Raw genomic sequence first — 12,374 nt, 5'->3', positions numbered from 1 at the left:
CAGAGAGACTGATTCAACCCCAGAAAAGAGTAGATACCCTCCCCAGAGGGTTATTATTTCAGTTCTTCCAGACTGGTCATTTATCTCACACATGGCAAGACAGCACACGGTCTCATCTCCTCCGGAGATGAAACGCAACTTCTGAAGCCACAATGAAGGGGAGCAGAGGTGGGGACAGCTCTCTCACACACCCCCATCAGCAACACACACACCAACACTGACAGAAGAGGCAAAACCCCTCAAGATTTCCCAGCACCCCTGCATATAGCGGGACTTAAAAGGGCCTGTTTCATGATGTCCTCCTTCCCCTCCCTCTTCTGCCTCTCACGATATTGAGAGGTGGTTTCTCACGTAACTGAAGGAAAGTGCCTAACCTCAGAAGAGTATTATTTCAAAGATGAGCATGCCTCACTCAGAAATCCTAGATGTGCTTGTTCAGCACTTCATTGATGGGTGGGTTCAGGTCTGACAGCAGCTCCCCTCAGGGGTACCGCCAGCGTTACGCAGGGGCAGGGTGTAGATGCAGCTGCTGTCACCAAGCCAGCAGATTGGCTTAGCAAGGCAAAACATCCACCCGGGGCTTTGGAAGACTCAGGTTCTGCCCTCCTGCTTCCCTTGCACGAATGCGTTTAGGCTTTGCTCTGCTGCCTCCACAAGTGCTGATGGTGGTGAGGCACCTGGTGTGCTGAGACCACTACTTATCCTGATGATGAACGTGACAAAATTGCTTGGAGTTTTGAGGTTTTTTAGCTGCTTGTTTGTCTGTTTCTAAGGAAGTCCCTTGTCTTACACTTGGAGTAAGTTTTCTGTTACTTTCTGCTTGTAAATCTCCTACCCAAAGGCTGCTTCTTCCATTATCACAGTCCCCAAGGCAGCTGTTAGCAATAATATTTGACACTGTGAAGTCTCAGGGGATTGTTCTGTCACCCAGCATCAGACAGCCCTCTCAGCCCCAAAGCACTTTGAAAGATCTCATGTGCCAGCCTCCAGAATTCCTGCCGTACATCCGTTATGTAGCACAGGACCATGGTCTGGATCAGACCACATGCAAAGGAGGAGGAGGAACGAAGAGAGATTCTCCTTTTTCCTCTCTCCCTTCAACAAATCCACACCCAGTTATCACGTTGCCTTATGGCATGTGGTGCTACTTCACACCCCTTTGCATTCACATCTCCCCTGGTCCTTGGCCTGGTCTTAAATCTGGTACCATTCTGGGACTCAACTGCTGCCAATGTGCACCACTGACCTTCCCCAGCACTCTTCTCCTTTTCAACTATCCTCTCTGTGCACGTTGCATTAACTTACCCAAGCTTTACTGCTATGTTTAGGGTACAGAGCAGAAGTTCCATAAAGCAGCAGCATCCCTGTGTGTAAGGCAAAACTGATCTTACGAACAGGATGGAAGGTGCTGTGGCTCACAATGGCCACCTGAAATGGGATTATATAAAATTGCAGATAGTACCAAAAATTTCCAAATAGTGAAAAAATTCTCCTTGACACACCTATAAAATGGAAATATTGCATATTACTTTTAAATGTGTTATATGAGAAATGTGCTTATACTGCATTTACATGTGTAACTACCTCAGGATTTAGTGCATGCATTGAAAATTTTCATGGTCAAGATAAAAAAAAACATTAAAAAAAGCTTTGAATCAGAGTTGATCACCTTTAGCATGCTCATTTGGGGTCTGCTCAGGCTTTCAGGCACAAACAGCTCCATATCTTACAGCACGTTAACAGCACGGTCAGGATTGCCTTTGGAAAAAGCGAGAAAAAAGCAGCTGTATCATTGCAGACAGTATTTGGGGAATACTGAGGAGTCACTGTCCATAAGGCTCAACACTGTATAACCAGCAAACCAAACATGACCAGGAGTCATTAATCTATTACAGAAGCTTAAAAAAATAAAAAATTTAAAAAAAAATCACTAACTGAACTAGTGCTCTTATACATTAGTTTGAGACCACTAAAATATTCACACATCCTTGATTTTCTATGGCAATTCTGTATCATGGGTTTAAAACACCATTTATCATTTGGAATGAAAGCACCAAAATTCAATCACTTTTAGCAAACGACCCACTAAGCCTTAGGTTAAAAGTAACCGCATGTATGCTGTCCTGCTGTTTGAAAGGCAGGGATCATCCAAACCTTAGCCAACATGCTCCAGTCTAACCAAATGAAGCTGTCCCACACAGATGTCTCCCAAGAGCAGGCTTCATTGTGAAAACGGGGAAGCAAACTATGTCAACATCCCTAAACTGGTTTCCCTATGGGGCACCACCGTGCACAGGAGGTTTAAAGTTAGATGGTTCAAAATTAACTATGAATGTTCTTACACCAACAGTTTTCACTGCAAAAGCTGTGATATGGGAGCAGCATAGATATCGAAATATATATATAAAACATATATAGAAATGTTTTGTGTATGAAAATGCAAAGCAAGGACTTGCTGTCTTAGGACTGGTGTTCTTATGAACAAGTAGCAATATCTACTTCTTCTAGTGCAAGTTCAAAGCCACAGATGAAGCCTTGGCCCCAACACAGGAATATGGGAACTGCTGTTATGATTAGGATTTTTGTATTATTCTCATTGTAGGCTATTAGGTCCATATTTGCAATTCATGTTTATAATTCAGTTATTTACGTAACAAACAAAAAAAGCAAATAAGACAGAGTGGAAATACTTGTGCTTTCTTGTTACAGTAAAAGAAGAAGACTTCAAAATGTAGCTTTAAAAGTGAAGGCCAACATTATTTCTAGATGCACAGCTTTTAATGGTCTCAAACATACACACTCAAAACTAAATCATTGATAAGCAGATGTTGGAAATACAACACACAACCTTCTGGACTAACATCCATGCAAAACAATAGTCTGAATTGGGAATTCTTGTCCCGAAACCATAATGCCTTTGTATGGTCACAGAGAAGCTGAGAAAACTTCTCTGAGTCTTTTCCCTGTACCTGCAGTGGGCAATGCAAAGCCCAGCCCACAAAAAGGGCTCTTCAGTGACTGTCCATATTATCCTTTTCTTAAACGTATGTAAAGCTGGACAAACAAAAGACAAAAATGAAGGCTGATGTGTACACTGTGTTTCATATTTCCCTCTTAACTCTGTCTTCTCATCAGGCATGCATTGTTAAATGGAGTAACGCATGGGGCTGAGAATTACCAAGCAGGTGTTTAAAAGACATCCGTAAGCAGTTCTGCTATAGTCTAATTAGTGTTCTAATACATATTACAGTGCAGAGTCATCATTATTTCCTCTTCATTAGCTACTGATATACAATGCATCTTAAAAAAAATGTCTAACCCGTTTTCTTTTTTTAAATAAAAAAAAACCCACAAGAGCTTATTTCTGCCATTAACATAACAAAGGCAATAGGAATATGATTAATGCATGCCATCTAAACTATGTGCATTAAACATTAAAAGCTGATGCACCATCTCAGTCTAATGTACATTTGCAAATTATAAAATATGCTTGTCAATATTAACACTTGCAAATAAAATTTGTTTAGAAAGAAAGCAACAGAAAAATAAACCTTTTCTTCTAGCTGTCTTTTTGTACCTGCTGATCCCTATTCCTATTCTTTGGGAAGAGACAGACCACCAAGCTCACCGCAGTGCATCCAGATTATTCAAGGCATGGTCTGACCCGGTGGGTAGCGAGCTACAGGATGTATCTATCTCGTAGTCACTCCTGTGAGAGCAATCTGTGTCAGCTCTACACAGTTTTAAATTAGTTTTGGCTAGCGATAGCACTCTCTCTGCCCGAGCATACAGCTGTAGGATGGAGAAATTGCTAAAACACTGCTGTTCCGCTCAGCTTCTCAGATGGACTTTGCAACTGCAGTGAGTTCAGCCCTGCTGCAGCCGAACCGCCCGCAGGATCCCAGCCAGCTCCTGCAAAGCTAATGTACGTCTAAACCACAGCCACAGCAACACAGAAACACCTTCAGAGCCTGGGTCTGTCAAACGCTGATGTGTGTCCTTAGGAGCACCTCTGCCCATAAGACGTACTTGATACCTATTCCCTTGGGATAACTTGTAACAAGGACAAGGTCACCTCCAAGCTCGTGGTCCAAGTTTTCTTACGTTTCCAAAGATTAACAGCTACCAAAGCAGAAGAGATTCAAGTGCTCCCTTCCTAGAAACCGTCTGACATCTGCCAAGGAAATCCACTCTGGAAACGTCTTGTATTCACCTTGATTATCCCCACCCAGCTAGCAAGCTGACCTGTGCAGCTGAGCTGCTCTCCCAGTAGAAATTCTAGTGGTGGCTACAGGAGAACCCGGCGGTCCAGCACATTTGGTTGTTCATGTGGAACAACCAGGGGTACAGTCACTTACCCAGTCTGCCCTCTCCTGCTGTCATCACATCCCCTAGAGAGACCTTACGATACGTGAGAGATGGAGTGATATGTCAAGGACCCAGCTCCCTTCCTCCCATGCCTGCATGGGCTGGATACCCACAGAAGAGCACTACGAGATACCAAGGTCTCGCTAAAATAAGACATTTCCTTTTCCATCTCAAAATTCAATTCTCCATCAAACGTTGAAAACTAAGATGAACTCACCAGAGGGGACAGCAGCCAAGGAAGGTACATTTTTATGCCTGTTTTGCCTTTGACAGCAGCCCTTTAATTACAGCACACAACAAGCCTTCAGCAACTTGCCAATTATGTCTGATCCCCCAAACTCAACTTAAAGCTTCTCTGCAGTTCTGTTCTCCTCCTTCTCCGAAAGAGCAATAACAGATGCTTCACAAACTGATCCCTTATGAAATGTAACACCAAGTCTATTATGAGGTTTTACTGCAACAACAACAGATTTCACTCTTCCTCTAGAGATCTACAGAAATCTAGTCATTTTTCAGAAAAATTCAAGCTTTTGGGAGCAAAAACCCCAAAGTTGACACCAGTCACAAAGCTGATACAAGCAGCAGAGATGTCAGGGCCATGCCCTCTCTCCTGCTCTGCACTCAGCATCCAGGCAGACATAGATTTAGACCTTGAACTAAAAGGCAGTGTGTGAATTTACACCCTGCTGAAGTTCACTAGTGCTTCACCAGTGACTTGGCACTGCAGTGTCACTCTGTCCTTGTAGAAGATGAGCTGGGTCCACTATCAGCCCCATCACGCAGCTGGAAATAGTCCCAGGATTTGCTAGGGACAATTCTATCCGTGCCACAAATACATTTTCCTTGGGTTGCCCGAGCGTGTCACCTTCAGCCAAGATGTGAGGAGGTGCTCACCTGGGCTGTCTCCTTGCTGAGGACCACAGCAGTTCCAACAGGGAATCAGAGCCCCCTGTCCTCATGATGGGGTGAGAAGGGCAGCAAAGCCAAGCCAGGACCAATTCCCCACTGTGTTACTCTCGTCTCAGCAGAGCTGCACTTCACTGCGATATTACGGAGCACTGTGTTTCAAAAGCACCCCACAAATACACACAAGCACTGTGACTGATGCTACGGGTAGAGAAGGCTTAATGCCTTCACTTTAAAGACAGAGAATCAGCAGCAAATAGGTTAAACAATTTAGCACAGGTTGTTCAATAAATCAGTCACAGAGCCTGGGTTGGAATCCAGAGATCTTGTTTCCTGCTATCGTCTTGATTTAACTTTGCTAGAACCACCTTAATTACTTTGTTTTGTTGTTACAGGCAAAAACTTGAGCATAGGAAATAGTACAAAGCCCTGTGAAATTCTGAAAAGAAAGCTTGATGGGATTTAGTCTCCTTTGCTGTGAATACCCAGGACAAAGAGCAAAAGGTTGAAAGCAGATGGGCCACTGAGTTTTCTTGGCTTGTTTTTAGAGGGTTTTTTCCTTATTTTTATTATTAGTCAAGAACACTCTAAAGTTTCCAAAGGAAAAGGGTAATGGTGTCAAGAAAATTTAACATGTATTTTAGATGAATTCAATGCAGCTCTATTAGCTTTAGGTCGTCTTTTTTTTTTTTTTTTTAAGACATGTTTACATCTCAGCTTAAAGAAACTATTGAACCACATATAACTGGAGTGATGTTCTGTACCTGGAGGCATACTAAAGGAGCCAAGAAGCACAGTAGTTTGATAATGTCTTAATGCACCACGGACACAGCATCTGATTTCATATATTGACCACTCTGTATACAATTAGTTGAGTAAGTGCAAATTCACAACCAGTGCTGCTCCTTACTCTTGTTTTTTGTAGTGAATAAAACTGACTGAAGCGTAAGTGTGGGAAAGCAAACATCTTTCCTGACCTTAGAAATGACATCCCTTCACAGTAATGAAGTATGAAGGCTTTTTAAAATCATGCAGAAGAGCAGTCCATTGGAGTTATGCTGACTGGTCTCTCACCTGTGATTTAAAATTATTTGAAATGGGTGTTTAAAGAAACAATTTTTAAATATTATTTTTAATTGAGGTTAACCTCCAGTTTTAAGGAAGTCAGAGAGCGACTACATGCTTAATTTTAGTTCCAGACATTTCTATATTTGACAAGTAAAAATTGCAAAAAAGTTTAATATATTTAAAGGCAATATTAAAGGTTTTTGTTCCTCTTTGTCTGATCAAAGGTTGCAGATATTTATATTGTATTCTAATTGTTGATTACTCAACGGATATAGGTAAATGTCTTATCACAGAGACTTCTGAAGATGTTATTTTGACACGTCCACTCAGACCAACACCCACTTAGCACATCAGGAAGTAACTGAAAAACCAATTAATTCAACAGCTATTTCTGCAGTCTAAAGTGTAATTACCCATGAAATGTTGATGTTTTTCAGGATAGTAGAAATTTATCATTCATGCTTAACCTGGACTATTTTTTCTCTCCATATATCCAAGAACAGCAAAGCAATGCTTGGATGTGCAGACAAAAACCAGCAGATGCTGGTGGGCTGGTTCTCACCTATTCTGGACCAGTCAAAACATTTCTTTAACACTTAGGAAGGTGTGGTGGAGCAGGGACAGATCTTCCAAACACAAACCGATAACCAGATCCCTGCCAGTAAAGACACTTGTCCCCTCAGTAATACTTCTTTGTTCCCCCTCTTCCACCTCTCCTCTGCTGCTTGTCCCACTACCAGAGTTTGTGTCTGGAGATTAGGAGGTTTCCGAGTAATTTCTGTGAATATCTGCAGGGAGCCATCTCCTACCTCGATGAACACATGCTTTCACAGCACCAGCTCCACAACTGCATGTTACCACCTGCCAGACTTCAAGGACATGCACTGGAGTTGGGTTTTCAAAAGCACTCTACATCCACTGCACACAGCCACGTCAAGAAGTTTGCTCCAGTAATGGATGCTGGATATTAACAACAGCTCTAAACATAATAATTAGTTCATCTATCTCAGACTTACAGTAGCCTTTGTGTAAAAGTATTTTACAGTTGAATAACTTTAATTTTTTTTTTTAGCTCTATGTAAAACAGGCAACATCAGTATAATCCTTAGAATCTAATAACGATTCCATCAGTGTAAAATCATTATCCTTAGGCAAGAAGGAAACCAATTCAATTATGATGTTGGTTGAAAAATCGAGGGTGAAAAGTTGTAGTACATATTAAACTTGAGGCTGGAAAAGTTGTACTACATATTAAAATGGTTACTACAAAATTTGTGCATCCAGGCTAACAAATGCTAATATGTTCTTTTGTTACCTTCTAATTTATATGATTCATGTAAGCCTGCAGCAAGAGAAACTTGTTTTAAAATTCATCTACATTAAAAAATAGCAATGCAATGAATTGTAAAGTTATTAGCATTCATGTCTGGTTGTGTTATTAAGCTGTACACATCAAGTCTGCTAGTACAAGTACAGAAATGTCATAATGAAGTAGAACAGCATTTAATCAGAAGAATTTCTAAAGGTCATCAGAGCATCACATAAATTCATCCATGCATGACAGCAATATGAAATAAATAACTGAAAGAACACAATAAGAATAAACTTCCATCTTTGAGCTTTGTTTCCAATAGTAGAAGAATTAGCCAAATTTCATGCTGAGAGAACAGTTAACAAAAAATACTGAATTCTGTAGCTTTAATTAATGAAAGACTAATAAGACGCAGATAAGGAATTTTACACAAGGGAGCTAACGAGGTATGTGCACTGATAGCTTCCTATGAACAGCTGATCTCATACATCTCTGTAAAACTGAAAAAGTGTTCAGTTTTTTCTTCCTCATTAGCCAGATGAGCCCTAAATGATTCCGTTTAAATAACCAATGATTTGTTAATATTTTTGCACTCATAACAACAGTTTGACTGCTTTAGGACATGTATTATAGGCCCGATGCTTGGCAGCTCCACACATCAGAGCCATTTTAATATTTCATGTTAATGTGGTGACAAGTCTCCGTTTTCCTCGCCGAGCGCTGTCATGCTGCGGTACGGTCAGAGCAGACGTGGTGGTCACCGCGGGCCAGGCTCTGGTACCCGTAGCCGTGTTTAGCAGCACCTGGCTCTGCACAAAACCTAATTGATTTCACTGGGACACTTCCCAGAATAAAGTTCAATTCACAGTGATTAAAGGCACCAAGATCTGCCTTGGAAGGTGCCTTCACATGGTCCGGGAAGGTGACGCAGTGCAGTGGCACACACGTGCAGTGAGACAGGCTAAATAACTAATTCATCAAAAGCTGTTTCTGAACCTCTGCATGTACCCATGGCTTTCACCTAATTAGTTGTCTTGGACAGAAAAAGGACAAGGCCCTTTTTTTCAAGCTGGTCTCCAGCTGGAGGGGCACAGGGGGTGGTGAGCCCTGCTTCCCTTCTCTGACCAGCCACTTTTGGGCAGGATCAGGAGCAGTGCACTGGGGACCTAATCCTTCATTCTGTTTCAACAGGATCACTGTTACATTTTAATGATAAGGAATTTTTTTTTTTTTTTTTTTTAATGGTAGTTCTTTGTCAGAATTGAAGCAAACCAGACTGCTGGTGCTGCAATAACAGTATCTGTGCTGGCAAAGAGAAGAGAAAGAAGATAAAAGTGCTTTACTACTACCACATATTTCAGCTGGCCAAACCTCCAACCACCAAGAAGCCTGTAAAATGGATCTCGTGGCTTTCTTAGCCTAACTGCAAATGGGAATTTCTTATAAAGCAGCCACTTCTCTCCTGCTGGACCTGTAAATCCTCTGAGTTCATGGGTGTGTCCCATCTGTGTTGGCCCTTTCCCTTTGAAGAGAGCACTGGTAGTGATGGAGGACGCTTCGGATTTGGCACTATAAAGGAGACAAAATATATAGTAAATTTCTAGTAACAAGCCAGCTGGATTATCTAGGTGATTTTGTGCATCACCAAGAGGAAAAAAGAACATGCTACTCTACTAATTTGGAGAATCCACTATTGTCCCACCAGAGAAGTGCTTGCTCATTTCCCAAATTATACAGAATTAGGTTTTTCAGTCCAGTACCCTGCCCTCTCCTCTCCATCCCCCTCCCCAGTGCCTGTGCTGGTACCCTGTGCACAGGGCAGTGGGGAGTGAACCCACAGCTTCAGACTTCAATTCCCTTCACCAGAGCAATTCCTACACTGGGTAACAATACCAAACTCGCACACGCTAGGTCATAACACTAAAATCTTAATCTGTACATCACCCGTCTACTAAAGCAGGGCATGACACACACAAAGAGGACGTTACACTATCATTTTCCATCTCCTTATTTCATGTGTTCCCTCTAAGGCCCATCAAGAGAATAATTGCTCTTTTTTTTTTTTTTTTTAATTCTAATAAATGACTGCAAAAAGCAACAGACAACTCCAGAGGCTGAGTATGGTCTCATGCATCATTTTAATAATTTTTTTTAATTCATTAGTGTCTGCACTAAATAAAAGAATTTATAACCACACTTATGTTTCCTGAGAAATCATCCTAGCAGCATGTTTACTGAATCAGCAGGAAAAACGAATAAACAAAATGAAATCAGAAAAGAAAAAGCAGTATCTAAATGAAAGCTAGAGGAGCTGAAAAGAAGCATGAGATTATAATCTTAAATTAAAACCACAGTGAGGGCAATATAAAAGATATTCTAATCACTACATCCAATTAAATGAAGTAAATCACTAAAGCATGTTAAGTGCCTTAACTATTATAATAATTAAGAATCAAACAGAAATCAAGCATCTTTGAAAGACCGATGATGCACATTAGTGAACAGGGAATGCTGTTCCCTATTCAAATACAGAGGCAGAGCAGAAAACATTGGAGATTTCCCCTGCCTAAAGCCAGCAAGGGCTCGAAGGTGGGTGTCCCACGTGGAAATCCCCACTGGGAGATGGGGTGTCCCGTCCCGCAGGAGCCCCTCACTCCCGAGCTGAACAGCACCCTACGCCTCGGCCCCGCTCCCGCGCAGGGAAAGCAGCGCTGCGCTTCTACCAACCCTGTCTCCTACAGAGGACTCCCACGGATGTCTGCAACCTCTTCTGCTGCTCAGCTCCTGACAGCCCCTCTCCTCCGCTCCCCGAGGAGAGATGCAAACAGAAACCTGATGAGAAGTTCCATGAAAAACATTATGCTTAAACTGCAATGCTCTAGGCAAACACTGCTTTGTGCAGTTTATGGTCTCACTGTCTGAAGCTCCAAAGCAAACATGTGAATTAGAATCATAGCATAGTGTAGGTTGGAAGGGACCTTTAAAGGTCGTCACATTCCCACCCCCCTGCCCTGGGCAGGGACACCTTCCACTAGCCCAGGTTGCCCAAAGCCCCGTCCAACCTGACCTTGAACCCTTCCAGGGAGGGGGCAGCCACAGCTTCTCTGGGCAACCTGTGCCAGTGTCTCAACACCTTCATCACAAAAAAAATTCTTTATATCTAGTCTGAATCTACCCTCTTTTAGTTTAAAACCATTACCCCTTGTCCCATCAACACAGGTTCCTCCGATGCAGAATGGCACCCTACGGCTCAGCGACCAGGCTACCAAACACTTCTGCAAGAATGTGCATTGTCCAGATCCACACAGTACACACTTAACATCTCTCCAGTGCTGGAATATTCTGGCCCTAACACAGTGATAAATTAGAGCACAGCCATTCGGATAAGAATCTGTGGTTCATGTACAACTCATTATATTAAAGACAGTCATCTTCCTATTCTAAATCAGTCTGAGGCGTGCATAGGTGATAGATATTTTAATTAGTAAAATTAGCAACCAAGAAGTACAATTTAGATACAAGATTTATCTGCAAACGATAATTCCACAACTTTTCTGCAATAGCTGGAGCTAAGCTTTCTGAATACAAAGCATCACTATTGTGCAAACATGGTGGGATGCACGCAGACCTCACTGATACCTCCTCTACTTCCACAAAGTTTTCAATAATTTATGTTTTTTTAAAGTCAGAATATCCCTGCTTATACAGGACCCATTTTTACTAAATTCCACATAGTTGGGGTTTCCTCACCTTCAGAAATCTATGCTAAATATTGCAGGATAGTTGAAATTAGGTGAACTCCAAAATTAGAGTCAAAAGAGTGCTTCATCTAGACAAAACGTACTTGTATTCGGAAAGAACAGCTATAGACAGAATCAAAGGAGGGAAACATGTCCTGCTGGAGTCCTCTGGTGCACGAAGACACCCTGAAGTGCAGTAGGATGTTTTCACGAGCTGCAGCGAGCACAGCAAAGGAGGGATGATTTGCACCGTGTTTTCTCCTTGTTTCGCAACTGCCGGGGCTCTGATGATTATACATAACCCAAACCGTTTATGTAGCCACATTGCTCTGCACTTCAGGGAGAAGAAATAGTATTTGAGGGGCTAACGCATACGTTTTAAGGGCATGTAAGTAATTTTTTTTAACAGTTCTTCCTCCATTTTTGCTTTGCACATCCCTTTTGCTTGGCAAAAGTTTGTAAATGAAAAACACACTAAGAAAAACTAAAACCGAACAAAAGCAGCAGTGGGTTTTGTTCCCATTCTCCTTCACATTTGTTTTCCCTGGAAGAAAAATGCATTGAAGGGCTCAGTGTGGTATTTCATATGTTGCAATTTTATCTGAGGAAAGTAATCTCTCCCACACCGTATTGTATGAAAAGGAAGAGAATACAGCAGTAATGTGGGGTTTTTTCATTCCTACAACTTCTTTACTGCTGGCAAGTAAATACAATTACACATTGTGCACAACAATACATGCTAAAACTATAAAATAACTGCAGTATATCTAAGTCTATTTGAGAACTGTCAAGCCTCCATTCAGGTAAAGAAGAAGAAAAGAGAAAACTATTACAGAAGAATGGGCTCCAGGGCTGTTTTGGCAGCAGGAAAGAGCTTGGGTAGGAATATGAGCAATCTGCAACTTGCAAAGGCCAGTCAACCACTTAGCCAGTACCAAAAGTTTTATTAACAGGCTGTAACACTCCCCACTCTGCAATTG

Source organism: Athene noctua, chromosome 10, assembly GCF_965140245.1.
Source record: "Athene noctua chromosome 10, bAthNoc1.hap1.1, whole genome shotgun sequence".
In the NCBI taxonomy this organism is placed as follows: Eukaryota; Metazoa; Chordata; class Aves; order Strigiformes; family Strigidae; genus Athene; species Athene noctua.
The sequence above is the reverse complement of the archived record's forward strand: the minus strand, read 5'-3'. Positions refer to the sequence as shown.